Consider the following 15,696-nt stretch of genomic DNA (forward strand, 5'->3'; position numbering starts at 1 on the left):
GGAAAGGGGAGAGCGGCCCGACGACGAGGAGGAGGAGGAGGAGGAGAAGAAGGAGAAGGAGAAGGAGGAGAAGAAGGGGGCGGCGACGGGAGAGCGGTGGCGGAGAGCGGCACCGCCATCGCCCTCCTCGTCCCGCGGCGGGCAGGGGGGAGGCGGACGAGCGGCGGCGGCTGAGGTAAAACCCGGTGATTCTGAGGTAAAAGTCGGTGATGCTGAGGTAAAAAATGGTGTTGCTGAGGTAAAAACGGTGATCCTGAGGTAAAAACCCGTAATCCTGAGGTAAACTCCCCGGCCCTCGTCGCGAGGAGCGCCGCGGGGCCGCCTCAGGGAGCGGGGTTTCGGCACCCCCGGGCCCTTTTCTGCCGGGGGGCTGTCATGGGGAAGATCTGTCCGGCTTCGCTTTTTTCCTTTTTTTTTTTTTTTTTTTTTTTTTTAGTGTGTTTATATGCATAGCGGTCAGCACGATGAGCGGTTGTAAGTGGCATCGAGGATTACCATCGTTTTGTTTAGATTTGTTGGCGTGATGGCTCGATTTCTCTCAGAATACATCTAGTGGTGTTAATATGGCTGCTGTGGTTAAACTACCATCCCCTATTGCCCTTGTGTTTCTGGCAGTAAAAAAAAGAATCGATTACCTGCAGCCCTTCTGGGTTGATACAGCCAAAACCCCCTGATGTACAATAATTTTTCATGAATTGAGCTTGAGGGCAATTTGCAGGCTGGTTGTTCTGGTGGGTCAGTCATGTTCCTGAGAACTACAAAATCCTGCAAAGGGTACCCAGTATTTGTCCCACTCTGTTGACTCCTCTGCTACATGAGCACCACCACAGGTTTAATGGAGGAGCTGGAACTGTGACAGAGGTAACTGAGATCGATTTTAAGCTCTCATGAACCTGCTTTCAAAATTACTAATTTTCAGTCAGGTAAGTTCCCTGGTCCAACTCACATTGCGGCCCTAAGGGGAAGAAGGAATGCACTAAATAAAAGCTCACTGCTATAGAAGGATAACTGTGATAGGCATGAACGGTTTTGCCTCACATCTCTCAATGTGCCTCTTGCATATCCAAAGAAGCATGTTTCCCGTAAATTTTACTACATATAGACTGAAAAATTCTACTTCTTTTCAGTCCTTCTTCGTGGGTCTAATTTTTAATCCTCTGAACACGCTTATTTATTTTCCCTGTCTTCTCTGAAAAACATCCACATCTTATTTTGACCTGCAGCACCAAGACTGGATACAGCACTACAGCCAAGGCCTCATAAACACCAGCATCTGCTCTGTCATGCCCATCACAGACCATGTTCCTGTTTACATATGCCAATACAAATACTTTTCAGACAGTGTGATTTATTCACAATATTGCTGAGCTGTTTTACCCCAGCATCCATTTCTGCTGACCTACCAAGCCAGTTATTTCTACTTCAAGTAGACAGTAATGCCACTTGAGAATTGATTTATTGCAACAGTCCTAATACTTTCCCTTTGTTTTTATTACTGGACAGATGGACAATCAAGCAGTCAAGACATCCTTTAAAATAAAATGCTGTGTGCTTTTAAGTCAGAAAACTGTAAACATGTCATCTTTGTAAATCAATTGCATTCCTCAGTAGTGTAGTTGGAAGACCAAAATTCAGCAGAGATTGAGCTGTACCATGGTTACAGAATGTGTAACTGAATTTAAAGGAGATATTTGTATATAATTAAATTCACTTAAACCAACTTCACAAAAGTAACCTAAATGCAAGCAGTGGCTTGTAACAAAGAATGTAGGTCAGTTGGGTTTTTATACCAACATCAGGTAAAATTTTGCAAAAACATTAACTTCCTTTTGCTCTGATCAATGAGGAACCAAACCTGCAGATGCACATATTTGGCTTTGTTACGTGTACTTAATTCCATTAGTTTTGTTTGTCAGCCTCACACAGTAATACTGAGATTTATTCACTGGCCTATGCATTTCTTTTGGTCTGGACTGAACAGTGCACGGGGAGCAGCTCATGAAGTTATTGATGGCAAATTCTAAAAGGGAAGTTGTAGCGCAGCCTGATGGCTAGACAGGCTTTTTAGGTGAAGTTGAGCATGGCATGTGAAATGGTTGTTCTTGGATTTCATTTCACAATGAGAAGACCAATCGTTGCAAAATGCTAAAAATCTAAAACTGAAGCATGTGGTACGGGTATTTATTAAGGTGCCTGTCATAGAAGGGATAAAACTCAAGACTGCTTGAAGAGCTCCCAGTGCGAGTTCGCTGCCCTGCACGCAAGGCTTTATACTTGTCGTTCTGTCGTTGAGGAATAGCTATGGAATTAGTTCTTCAGTACAGCTGAACAGGGTGGTAAATAATGCATTCAGATAGTTTGTCTTCTCTGAGAACTGCTTCATGTGCTATGGTTTTGTCCATTCTGACCGTGTAAAACATTTTTATGATGCTTTATACTTGGTGATATTTCTATGGTAACAATTCAAGAAAAATATGGGGTTTATCAGTGAATAAAGAAAAATCTTACCTCTTTTTTATCACTTGGCCAGCAGAGTTTACAGAGTTGCCTTCCCTTTTTTTTCCAGGTTGCCTTCTTTTTTCCGTTTCAGTCTGTAAAATCTCCATCTGTAAGGAGATTTAAGATCACAACATAAGATATAAATGTAAAACTCCTAATATTTAAAATGGGCACGGTTACTTGTCTTTCTCCTATTCCCTGTTTGGCCTATATTTTGTAAAGTTTAGTATTTTAAAAATGATTACACAGGTCCCAGTGTAACAGAGAAGAATGCGGTGAAGGAGAAGAAAAAAGAAAAAGTACTACAGATATTTTACACATCTGCATATTTTATGTGTCTGTATAAATATATAAAATACTAATTTGCAAGAATAAAAATGAACTGTCACCAGGTAAAGTTCACAACCGATGGCTCACATACGGTGGAGTTATCTACAAATAGGCATGCATGCAATACCTGCAACCCCTCCTGAAGAGCTACAAACAATAAGGTTTTCTGATCACTCTTTCTCCACTGCTGTCAAAGGCACAAGATGAGCCTACCTTTTAAAAGTTCCACTGCCTTACTGGTCTACAAAAGGGTTTTTAAAAATAGCTTAGAGAGGAATTTTCAGGGCCAGCTCCTCACCAGCTACGCACGGTCCTTTTTAGCACCCTAGCAGTCAGAACAGCAGTCGAGAGTCCTCCAGAACAGAGTTTTTGTACCAGTGACTCAGATTTGTTCTGCTTCACGTTATTTTTTTGTGACGGAAGTTCCACTATAGACCATCTGTTATGGCCACCCAGGCAGGAATACGGAGCCCGCATCCACATTGGCGTTCTGTCTGCTCTTTACATAGAAACTTATCAAACAGGATTGCTAAATAGGTAACGCTGTGGAAGTCTTGCTCTGCTGAGTGATAAACATAAATGGATTTAGCTGGAGCTTGTAAATGTTTCACGTGGCACATCCAACATGTATTTGTCTACAGAAGGGGTCATATAATGCTCCATAAAGGATCTCCTATATGTCAAAAGGAGCATTATCGAGGTACCATGGGATTAGTTCAGATATTCGCTGTTCCAATACTGCTAAGCAAGAAAAGACATGATCTCCCCAGAGAACTAATTATTCAGACCAGCAGGAAAAAGACCAGAAAGAGAAAGTATTATGGAGGAAGCAGCAGTGCTGTTTGAAGAGGCAAATCAGCATGAACACAAGGCTTTTCTGATGCATCTTTTAACAAAAATGAACACAGTGGAATACCGCATCAAAGTGACTGTCCTGCTCCATCAGTTTGATTGAAACAGCACAATCTGAGAGTTTTTGTTTGCTCTTGAATCAAATCGGTCTGTAATGAAAAAGAAAAAAGAAATCTATTTTGGCCGTTTACACCACAATTGACTTCTGATTTTTATGTTTCACGTTTTGGAGAGGAAAGGTACGGCCAGCTTTTGGCCAGCTCATGTAATTGCTGGGCCAAATTTCTGGCATACGAAGCCTGTGTGATTACATGGATGTTTTGCCTCCCGCTCCTCCATGTCTCAGCTCTGCGATAACACTGTCAGTGCCCTCAGGAGCCGAATTCCTGATAAACTTGTGGGGTGAGGATTTTAGGGTCAGAGACACAACTACCCGAATGGGAACTAACTCCTCTCTGTTTATAGACACTGCGTCACTAGAAGCCTGTTTCTGTAGTCAGCCGAGTAAGATAAGTAGGATCGCGCTCACCTCTGCAGCTGGCTAGCTGCCTCCGAGCACAACAAGCGAGCTGCTTTTGCTTATTCCCCAATTACCTTTTTTGTTCTTTTTTATTATTAGTATTAAATCCTTCCCCTCCCCCAGCTTCTTTACTTGCCTTCTAGTCCCAGGTGCTCCTTTCAGCGTAGTTTTCTGGGTTTTTAGTTAACTTCCCTTCTCTGCCTGTTTATCTCTGCCTGCTTCGGGCTTGGCGGTGCCGTCCTCAATCCCTCTCCAACAGTCGCTGCCCAACGGCCTCCGGGGGTTCCAGTGCCCCGCAGCCCTCCCCAGGGGCAGCCACATGCGGCGCTGCCTCTGGGGGCCGAAAGTACACATGGAAACAGAGTGCCAACTCACATTATGTTGTCCCCTGCACCACCATGTCTGAATCCCAGCTTGAAGAAGTTCTCCTGTTTCTTCTTCCGTTTCTTTGCTTTTTGCTCAAGTTTTCTCGTTTCAGTTATCTCCCAGTACAAAGCTGGCCTCTTCTGATGAGCTGCCGGCCTCTCCAGATGAGCACCTCTCCTTTGGCCCAGCTTCCAGCATCATCACACTCCAGAATGAATGAAATGGGTACGATACCAGTGAGTGGTCCAGGTGTCCAGCAGTGCTTCGCATGTATGAACAGCTCTCAGAGTGCTTCCTGCAGCTCCTGTGAGATACCTGTTGGTTTCCCTCCCACGCTTAGTGCGTATCTATGGTTCTAGCAGCAGCTGATACTAGAGATTCACCCAAAGTACAGAGGCACTAAGGCCTGAGTAGGCTAAGACAGAATAATTTTATTTCGAAAGAAAACAAGCGAGTGTTCTGAAATCTCCTCTCACAGAGGCCCAAACAGCATCACCTATTGGCTCGGCTGTGGCCAGCATTGGGTCCCTTTTGGAGCTGGCTGAAACTGGCCCTTACCTTACACGGGGCAGCTGCTGGATTCTTCTCACAGAGACCACCCCTGCAGCCCCCCCGCTACCAAAACCCACGTAACCCCACTACAGTCCTATGTTACAGCTTTAACATTTAGATACTTTTCAACTTAAAGAATTCAAATGATGGCAAATAAAAGTATACATTTATATTCTGTAGCTCAGCATTGTAGGGAATGTTTAACTTCAGGGGGAATCTTAAAGCACTTAAATAAGTTTAAAATATAAGTCCTGATGGGTTCCAAAGCTTGCAACATGAACCTAGGCAGAGGAAGGGGCTGTACAGGTGCCGAGGGCATTTCCACAAGCTTTTTGAACAAACTGTTAGAGACAGCAGGAGCGGAAATACTTAGAAGGAAATGGCTGAGTGTTAGTTACAGGTATAAACACAAATCCTCGTGGGAGCCTGCTGCATGCGCAGGACTGCCCTCACGCTGAGCAAAACAAAACAAAGAGTTTGGGAGGGAGCAATGTGTTTTCCAGCCTTACCTTTTCAGAAAAATAATGGGCTAAAACATGGCAGGGGGGGAAGAACACAACAAATAAACTGCAGCAGAGGCAGGAATTGAGTGGGATAAGCTTAGTTCATTTAGTGGTGCATGTGGTAGAGGCAAATTAAGAGACCGTAGTCAGTGGAGGCCATAAAGTATGATTTCTTTGCACAGAAAATCAAGATATGGAGCAACTCGCAGGAACATTTTAGAGTGGTGATGAGATTACAGTGAAAGAAAGGGTCTTACTTCAAGGGAAACATTGGCCTGGAGAAGGGAAGAAAGCAGACAGGTGAGCAGAATTCTTTCCATATAAGAAATACCACTTTATAGTAAGGATATTTTCCTTGGAGCAGTGATCTCAGCAGGGAGGAAATGCCTGGTAGAGCCTGGGTTGTTGGACATACAGGCAGGTGTTCTGTTACGATGATGGTGTGGTATTCCTGCAGCTGCAAAGTGGTTGCTAGTATCTTGTCTGGAGCTGTACTGCTAAATCAAAGGTGAAGAACCAGGCTCCTGAACATCCACGCCATATAACTGTTAGCTCTGGCTGTTTCCTGCACTCAAGTAGTCCCCTCTACACCCACTGTGAGGGCGAGCCATAAACAGTACATGTGCAAGCCCCTCAGTGCTGCTGTCTGTTCCCTGACTGGCAGGTATAGCTGTAGGAACATTGCCTGGACAGGAACGTGTGAATACTGCTGGAATAGGAAGGATAGGAAAAGAAAAGCTATGAGAGCATTTTCTAAAATCCAAACCCACTGTCAAGTTTAAACAAATAGGATAATTTTACCACTGAAAAAAATACGTGAATAGGAAGGCTTGTAGTTTTTTGCTGACACTCTACAGGAATTAGAGATACCATATAAATGATGAGCAAGGAAGGGATTGTCTTCAAATGAGAACAGGAACTGGAGTTGAAATCAGAAAGCTATGAATCCTGGAAAAACACAGGCATCGATTAGATTGAGATGAAAAATAGCAAACAACTGACTAAGCAGACCACACAAAACTAGATAATTGGAACAAGAACAGAAATGGTGTTCTGTGCAAGTGCTGGAAGTTCAAAACCTTAGTTGAAGAAATGAGAATTTCTCACTTTAAATGAGCATATTGATATAACTGATTTCTTTGGAAACGCTGAAAAGAAATAGTATTCAAGCCTCTCACATACCTGATGACAAAAAAGAGACTAGAATGTTAAGGTTAAGAAAGGAATGGAGAATAAAATGGGAAACATCATTATACCATTGTACAAATCCATCACGCATCCTTATCTTTAATGCCGCCTACTTTGGTATAGATTGCATTTAGAAAAAAGAATATGAGAAGACTGAAAGTTAAGATGGCTTGGTGCAATTACCACACAAGAAGGAGATTCATATACTGGGAATCTTGAGCTTGGAAAAAAAAAAACAAAAAAAAACAAAAAAAAAACCTCCAGTTTGAATTTGGCAGAGGTCTGTCAATATCTTTGATGGAGTAGAGACAGTGAATGAGTGACTTATTTTACAGAACTGTTTTGTGTTATATGTACATCTGGCAAGGTGAAATAAACAACCTTTCACATTCCATTACAGAGGCGAAAGGTATGAACAGATAAAAAAAAAAACAACATGCTGAAGAACACCAAGGAGATTAGATTGTCCTTGGACTTTAACATGCTAGCATAATTGCGACATACATTATATATACAACACATTAATGAGTTTAGAAGCTTATCTGCCACTAAATAAAAATGCACCACAATCAGCTTTCTATAGAGAAGTCTAGAAACCAGATTTAAAGTAGGATAACTCAGTAAACGTAGAAGAATTTGAACCAATATAAAATCCGTAATGTGTTATAGTAAGATTTGGCTTATTACCATTATTAAGTGGATATTTTAGTATGCTATCCAACCCTCATACTTACAGAGTTTTCAACATTCTCCAGTGTCAGGTAGTTCCCAGAAGGATTTATAGCCAGAATCTATAACCAAGACTTGAATGAGAGATCAAAAATAGAACTAAGACTTTCTTCTTTTTTTTTTTTTTTTTTTTTTTTAAGAGAACGCAAATAGGAGTTAAAAACATGATTTGCAAAAGTACCACCAGACACCTCTGGAAAATTCATTTTAAGCTATGTTTAGTACATTCAAAGAAACTCTGGCTCCCACTTGAGCCATATCAGCTCAAATACAGATAAAAGATAATCAGACCACATAGACTGTTCACTCATCCTGAATAAATAAATATTTAATGTAATTGTGCACTTCTGAGCATGTTTAGTTCTGGTATGTGCCTTTCGAAGTGAGCTCCTATATCGAAGTAGATTCACCTCTTAACTTCAGTTTCTATAGGTGTACCTCTGCACTGCATTTATTTAAGTCCAGCAAAAATAGATTGGACAATGACATTCTAATAATGAGTGCCTTCAGTACACAAATAGCTAATGAGAGCTCTTCAAATTAGCTCTTCCCTGCAAAGTTATTTTAGAATAATTCCCGTGTCTTACTGGGTTTTAGTGATGAGCTTTTGAGACATTTTTTATTTGCCCTGTTAACTTTGATGAGCGTAGTTCTTGAAAGGTTATCACCAGCTCATAGTCCGAGTGTGGGATGCTCCAAGGGCAACACCTGGCTGAGTCCAAGTTCAGTGGCTGGCTGAGAACAATTTTACAAAGAGATTTGTAGATTTTGTCATTTCTGATGCTATGACACTTGGCACAGTGTTTGGATATATACATATAAGCAATTTAACGTCTTGCCTCTTGGTCTCTACCACAACTCACTGCCTTGCTTTTAACAGATTGACAGAATTATAGCAAATATGCACACCAAAGCTGTCACACGCTACCATTGCCCATCATCCCATTCAAATTGTTTCTTCAAGAAAATTGTCATCTATTGTTGCTCCTGCTGGTAATCGTCTACAGGAGATTTCCACCAGTATGCCACACATGCATATTTCAATTTCATTAGCAAAAATATTTGCCATCCAAAATGTTACCTGTTTATTCAAACCATTAAAGAAATTTAGGTAAGGTAGCCTGCTTTCCTCTGTGATCTACAAAGACATACAAAGACCGCACCTCGAGTACTGTGTTCAGTTTTGGGCCCCTCGCTACAAGAAGGACATCGAGGTGCCTGAGCGGGTCCAAAGAAGGGCGACGAAGCTGGTGAGGGGCCTGGAGAGCAAGTCCTACGAGGAGCGGCTGAAGGAGCTGGGCTTGTTCAGCCTAGAGAAGAGGAGGCTCAGGGGTGACCTTATTGCTCTGTATAAGTACATTAAAGGAGGCTGTAGCGAGGTGGGGGTTGGCCTGTTCTCCCATGTGCCTGGTGACAGGACGAGGGGGAATGGGCTAAAGTTACGCCAGGGGAGTTTTAGGTTAGATGTTAGGAAGAATTTCTTTACTGAAAGGGTTGTGAGGCATTGGAACGGGCTGCCCAGGGAGGTGGTGGAGTCACCATCCCTGGAAGTCTTCAAAAGACGTTTAGATGTAGAGCTTAGGGATATGGTTTAGTGGGGACTGTTAGTTTTAGGTCAGAGGTTGGACTCGATGATCTTGAGGTCTCTTCCAACCTAGAAAATTCTGTGAAATTCTGTGATTATATTACCTGCTGGGGAAAAAATGGTTTAAAAAAATAGTAAAAATAAAGAAGGTAGTACATCTATCTATTGCTGCTACATGTTTAATTTGATTTGATTTACTATACTTAACTTTTTCGTTTGTTGGCAAAAACAACCGTAGCTGTTGCTAATGCTGTTTGCCAGTGTCTCCATCTGCATCTTCGGTTACTTCTTGGATTCTTTCTCTTAGTGTTTGCAGCAGTCTGCTCATGTCTCTGAATTCTCATGGGAAATTTTCCCGTTTAGTGGTAAAATTCACAGTAGCATCAGGTTATTCACATGTGAGTCACATTTTCCTAGAATTGAAGACACCTGGACCTGATCCCCTCTCAGGCGTCTTACATGATCTTGGTGGTCTCCATCAGTGATATGGGAATGCCACTGTCTCCCCTTTAGAGGTCCCAAGTCCCGTTGGTGCTGTGTGGCCGATGTTTCAGTACGGTTGGAAATGCCAGATTCCAACTGGGGGAGTTTGCCTACATGAACCTCAGCTCATAATTCTACTATGAAGGCTTATTTGGAAAGTAGATCCTTTCCTACCTTACCTTTCCCCTATTATTTCCATAAAGCACCCAGGAAAGCAGTCAATTTAGTCTGGAAGTTAGTGCTGCATTCATTCCATATTTCTGTCTGACCTCCTTTCTGCTGACCCTTTACTTAAGCGATTATGTATGTATGTGCGTGCATGTCTGTTTGCAATGCTTTCTGTCTTGCTCGTTCAATTTATGTAATTGCTACATTTAACGAGCTTTTCTCTTGGGCTTAATGTCCCAGTTGTTTTATTAGTATTGTAACAAGTCTGCTCATAGGAGGCACATCCACTGCACATCTGAATGAAAGTAAACATCCTGTGTTTCTCAGCCTTCTATAAACCCCAACAGATGGCTGCTACTTTTACAAACTGTGCTGAATAGGATGGCTCATATTTCCCATGCAGAAGTCTTATTTCTGGAATCCCAGCCCAGTATCCTTCTTGCAGGTTGAAGCATTGATCCAGATACAAATCAGTTTAGCCCAAGTCTACCTACGTGGTGGTTCTTCACACTACGTGGTGGTTCTTCACAGCTCAGATCCTCCTGCTTTCTGGAATGGACGCACAGAGGGACGTACCTTGTATTCCTGATCCATCCACAGCTGCAGGAAGACTGGTAACAGCTTGCCCATGTGTTGCCTGGGTAATCAAGCCTAAAGCTCCTTTGAACAATACATCTGTCAGAACTTTTACGTGTTTATTTTATCCCAGTGATTAAGTGGTTTTTGGAGATCTGTCATACTCTTAGAATGACTTAAGGACTTAGAATGATTTCTCCTTAACACTCAAAGCCAGTCCCTGCTCAGGGTGCTGTCAGAATCAGCAGGAACTGGTGCACGTTTTCTCTACCTCAGCTAATGATCAGCCAACATATGCCACAGGTATGTCTTAGCCTGGTATTCCTGCAGCAGCACAACGATGTTGTCTGTACCGACGCCCATCCTGGAAGCAAGGGCGCTTCAGTGCCTGGGTGAATTAGCAGCAATGCCAGCTTGAGATTCAACCCCTGTATGTGTGTGTTCATGGACCCCTTCCCATCACATTTTTTTTTCCTAAAAATTCAACAAGGGAGCAACCTTGGCGTAAGGTCCAGGCAAGTAGTCGTAGTCTCTATTTAAGTCTTAAAACAATAATGAGGCTGCTTTGTCCCTTGGGGAGAAGCAGTTTGGGAACAGTCTTCACCATTTCTCCATTAAAACTTTTCTCCACTGAATGGCAGGCTTGCTCTGAGCTGCTTGTAACCACTCTCCACTGACTGTATTAAGTATCTAAGGAAAAAATAAAGCTTTTCCCAGACCACTTTGCATTCTTCTAGACCCTGTATACTAACTTTTATTTATTTTTTTTTTGGTGTGGAAAATCTTCAGTGAGCTACCTATCTGTTCTGCTGTGATCTGAGGCCCTAAGAATTATGCCATTTGTTTAGGCATGTTTATGTCCAGTTTAATTCTAAAGAATTATGAAATTCCTGATGTTTTTCCTCTACACATACTGTTTACCAAAATGGCTGAGTGCAAGCTAAAAAGGGTGCTAGCATTAGCTACCCTTGTATACCTTCATCATCAAGAACTTCTCTGATTTGTAGTACTTATGGGATATTCTCTTCCATCATACCAACACGGAAAGTTTCCAGTGGCTGTAAAATGTGCATTTTCATTGAGAATCCAGTAGACTGGCCACACTCCAAAACCCATTAAGTCTTTTTTATTTACAAAATCGAAGTTATTTACACTTCCAATTACTTTGCAATTGATGGTGTTTTGGTTTTGTTTTTTTTTTTTTTTTAATAAACTGGCCATTAGGCCCATTTTCACTGTGCTTTAAGATATTTTATACCATGTCCTTTGCATCATCATAACGCATTATCATTAGCTGTCTCATCCTTCAATTCACTATTTGGTCACTTCAGAGCGACCCAGGAGGCAGGAACTGTGAAACCAGAGACTAAAGGTTTCTCACCGGAGTTGTGATCACGGTGATGCCGTTTCTGATACAACTCCCAGTAATGGCAACATCCTCTCGGAGCAGTTTTTCTGTGGTTAAACAGAGTACACTGTTGGTCAAAATGTCTAACTAGTTTGAGTAAGATGAGACTCCATTCAGTCTGTCTTCCCGTGTTTCCTTGAACAGAGACTCCCTAGGTGGTTACATCCATTTTCCCACTAATGGGACTAAGTGCCATTGACTGCTGTACATAGCCAAAGAATTTCTTGAGAGGATGTTTTTTTTTAAAAAAAGATTGTGCTCAGAAAAATCAATACTACGGAAAAAAACAACCTGTCTGTCAGCATTTTCCACTACATGGAGCAGAGCTTCCATTTGCTTTATCCTACCACATACCCTGGCCTGAGAAAGATGGGTACTGACATCGGGTGGACTACCTGCATGCACTGAACTCTGCCAAGAATTCCCTACATTTTATTAATTGCAATATTTCAGTTCTTCTTTTGGTTCTTATATCTAGAAAAAAAGATTCCAGGACTGCTTGTACTGACTTGCAAGTACTTTTAAATAAACTGAGAGCTGCAAAGTTGTATCTATCTGCTTCTTATCTTCATTCTGCATTTTTTTTACCACAGCCATGCTTATTCAACTTTTCCACTAACTCAGCAAAAGCATCCCTGAACCCATTTGCTTGCTACAGTAAGACATGCTTATGTATGAAGAATTCCCTTCATGTCTGCGAAGCTGGACAACAGTACAACCCCAAGAGCCCCAAAAGTAGGGTAACTTTTCCACCTGTACAAAAAGCTCTGGTTCACACACAAGTGTGCTCGAGTAAAATCATCACGAATAATACCAGTGGTAACACGAGGCATCCAAACCTGTTACTCCTCACCCAGAAAGCTGGGTTTAAGTGTAGGCCAAGTCATTAGGTAATATATGATTTCTATTGGTGTTTGTTACATGAAGAAGCAAAAGACCATGTTTACAGCCTTACAAATTTCAAGTGGGAAAGAAACTTTATATGAAAGTGCTGATCATAGCCGCAGCCTCAAACACATGCTGGTAAGCCTGAAGTAAACACATGCATCCCCTCACCTTCTTGTTCCATAGCCTTACACAGAAAGATGCAGTATATGAATTGCTTACATCTAGCTCGTTTCTCCTCCCCAATTAATTTGTAACTACTGTGCATGCCTTTGCAGCGGGCTGAAATCTATTCTAGCCAGCCAGGGCTATGTTGCTGCTAGAAGGGATGAAAGCAAGGTCAAGCTAATCAAGCCCTTTAGGAGGGCAGCAACCTGCATGGCTATCAAAGAAGGTTACAGTAAGCTGAAACTTGTCAGGAGTACAAACAACTCCTTATGAGCATAAATAAGGCACATTCAAATGTGTTTAATTGTGCGTGCCTGTCTGAAAATCTGGCTCATCATTTTTCTTTCCATTTCTCACTCAGAGGGTCACCAGTGCCTGAAAACACTGATAATGCCAAGGAAGCCAATTCCCTGTGGGAGCACGACTCTGCTCCACACACAGAAATTTTCCCTTCTGTCACTTGGCATAATTCATTATGTGACTTGCTAATTCAAGATACAAACAAGAGCGAGGGACCTGGGCCAATCATTGCAAGAGGAATTCTCAAACCTTCCCAGTAAGTGCATAATACCTCCCCTCTGGAAACATCGCCCGTTTCACTGTTCTTTTTAGCTCAACCAGAACCATTTCCTTGGATCTTGTAACCTAGGGGGAAATAGGAATAATGCTGTACTCAAACATACACCTATTAGACTGTACAAACAAACCACTCTGTGTCTGCAACACATGGCACACAATCTAGCAAATTTCTCTCATCCTATAGTTCTTTTGTTCCTGTGAATTGCTTATTTCCTGTCTTTCTTAGCACCATTTTCTCCCATAACTTTGTTGTTCTTTAACACTTTTAAATATAGTTATGAAATACATAAGTGTGTATTTAAATATATCTTTGTTCCTGCTGCTCTCATCCCTGTTACAAATTGCAATTTAAAAACCTTATGTGTATTAATGCACCATTCATCAGGCTTCTGAGGAGGAAAAAACTTCCCTTTATACCTTCCTTTACTAGTTTCTCTCATTCCCATGTCCCAGGGTGCACAAGGTTGCTTCAGCTTTGCAGGCTTTTCCTGAAAATGGGTAAGAAAATGATATATCCAAAGTTAAACAAAGGGAAAATACACCAGGAGCACAGATAAACATTTTCTGAAAGCCAAACTGAAGATGTTGCCCTTCCTTCAGTTCCTTATCTGACCCACTGAGAGCATCTTCTTTCCCTCCTCCAGCAGGATGGAGCATCTGGTTCTGCTTTGGGAGGTGAAACCAAGAGCTTTCTGGCTTAGGGTCACACACATACACATGGGGTTTCTTTACTAAAGGATATGGACTTTGCTTTTCTTTGCTTGGCATATCCTTAGCAGCTGCTTCCATACTTGCTCCACTCTGTTTACACAAGTTACTCCTTTGGTACTCACCAAATCCTTCCCATGTGCATTCAGAGCTTCTAATGCTTTCGTGCCATGCTAACTATCAAGGCAACCAAAGCAGGGAGGTGGTTCCAAACGCTCCTTGCTCCTTTGGCTCCCTCCTTTGTTCAGAGGAGCTCATCTGCACTTTTATTATGAAAAGTACTCAAGAATTAAGACAAAGACACAAACTCAACTCTTTACTCACGGAACTGCACCTGCCTTCAACAGAATTATTAAACTGAATTAAAGAGAGTGAGAATTTCTTAATGGGGGAAAGAGCAGGGAGTAGAATTCAATGAAAGTTGGTACTCCTGGGTAACGAGTTCAAAGATAATTCTGATTTTTTTCAGTAAAATAAGTTTGAGGGAAAAAATTGAGTATTTATCAGTGCTTAAACATGATGCAGTAGTGAGTAGCTGTAGTTTGCATTATCACTAGGATTACCTAGAATTATCAATCCAACACTTAAAGAAAATCTGGATCCTTGTACCGTACAAACAAGGCACAACAGCCTTCACAACATTCATCTACAACTTAAAGGCTTACAAACATACATTTTGGTGGACAATTTATTTATTTTCTTTTGGCAAGCAAAAGATGGAGCAAAATAAATCCTGAAAAGCCCTTTAAGAATATTAGTTCATAAATACTAATCAAGGTCAGTGAGGTGACCAAGGACTATTCCGAAAGCTGTTATCCATTGGTCACGATTTAATCACTTGAGGTTGATTTCAGAGCAACTTTCTCCTCCAAAACCAGCCACACTTCATCATAGCCAAAGTTGACTGCTACAAGACCTCTATCACCAGATAATTGTGGAGACTGGGTTTGGGTCAGTTAGGCTACAGCTGACAATCCAGCTCATTTCACAGCCACAGCAGACCCCACCTGGAAGTTGAGGCTGCCTGAGGAAATAAGGCCAGCAGTTCTTTGTTTTGAAATAAACCTCCAGTCGGAAACATCTTAGCTTTCTGCTTCTAGAATGGGGACAGATACATTAATAGACTTTTCTGGTCATCTGGAGAGGACAAGTTCATTGCTTCTGCTTGTTCAGAAACTCCAAGAACACCTAAGAGAAAGACGGAGATTTTTCCCAGATCCAGCTGGCTTGCTCAGACCAAAACCAGCATTAAGCCATCTCTGTTCTTGACTCTACAAGAAGTCCTTTGACACTTCGGGAAAGTCTTTTTTTAACATCCCTTCATATCACACAAGTTCCCTCTGAAAGCAGGTGCCAGTGGAATAGTCATGCAGGCTGAAGTCAGACTCAATGCATTGTGCTGAGTCTGCGTGCATTGCCAAACGGAGCACTCATGTCGCAAGACATCTAACAGTTGCATTTATTCTAGTTCGTATTTTAACTGGGACAGGGTGCAGCCCAAACTGTAGAGGGAGAAGGCCAGAAATTTGTTTTGATCACTTAGTCTGGTAAAAGATACAACTCAAATTGGCACTTGCATTAAACCATTTCTCAAAAA

At 41.8% G+C, this 15,696-nt stretch overlaps 1 long non-coding RNA gene across 3 annotated transcripts in view; it reads left to right on the top strand.

Annotated features, from left to right (window-relative positions):
- The window catches only part of LOC137856795 (uncharacterized), a 27,795-nt gene continuing 12,099 nt past the window's right edge, over positions 1-15,696 (top strand). For all 3 annotated transcript variants that reach the window (XR_011096802.1, XR_011096800.1, XR_011096801.1), the window contains exon 1: positions 1-5,922. This is a non-coding gene — a long non-coding RNA (uncharacterized lncRNA). The remainder of the gene's footprint in view (positions 5,923-15,696) is intronic.

Source organism: Anas acuta, chromosome 5, assembly GCF_963932015.1.
Source record: "Anas acuta chromosome 5, bAnaAcu1.1, whole genome shotgun sequence".
NCBI classification, from domain to species: domain Eukaryota; kingdom Metazoa; phylum Chordata; class Aves; order Anseriformes; family Anatidae; genus Anas; species Anas acuta.